The following is a 751-nucleotide window of genomic DNA, read 5'->3' on the forward strand; positions in this document are numbered from 1 at the left end:
GTTGGCTACTGGTGCGGTGGTCACCGCGAAAGAATTACTGTTGTTTTTCGACTGACTTCAACTCGAAGAAAGTAATCACATTCTCCGACAAACGGGATGACCTGATTTCAGGCATACCGTGGCTTGAGGCGCATGGCCATGAATTTATTGGCAATCGAAAACGATTCAGGGTAGCTCTCTTGGCATAGGTGAATCCTCTGGGAGTAATGATCTCACATGCACTGGCTCGGCAGTCGTATGGTGCTAGTAATGATCCACAGATCATTGATATATGCCATGCAGTCGTCATTCCCCAGGTCAGGGAAGATACGAAGTCGTATAGAATGATCAATGGTTATCACTCAGGAAGTGTGTCGACAAATTAAGTGGTGCCCGGAACCGACTACTCAAAAACAAATGATTCGTTGGTGGATATGGCGATTTGCTCAACGAAAAACAATTTATGAGGGAGAGATGGCGGTTGTTGCCTCCTCAAGTCGGAAGAATGTTGTCGACATGTGCGTACTGGAAAGTCAAAGGAATTGACTGCCGTTGCATATGCCGCTAGACCCACTAATGCAGTGGTCGAGTTGAATGTGGGTCAGTTTGTATAACTGACCGCAAGGGTGATGCTCCTACCCGTTGTATGGTTGGGCACACACATGTGAAGAAACCAACTAGATTTGGTATACGCGGTACAGATAATCCCGCTCTGGATATGGTTGTCCGCAGGTGAGTTAATCTAGCGTGCTACTCCCAAGAAGAAAATCTA

The sequence above is a fragment of the Plasmopara halstedii genome, assembly GCF_900000015.1.
Source record: "Plasmopara halstedii genome assembly, contig: Scaffold_3120, whole genome shotgun sequence".
In the NCBI taxonomy this organism is placed as follows: Eukaryota; Oomycota; class Peronosporomycetes; order Peronosporales; family Peronosporaceae; genus Plasmopara; species Plasmopara halstedii.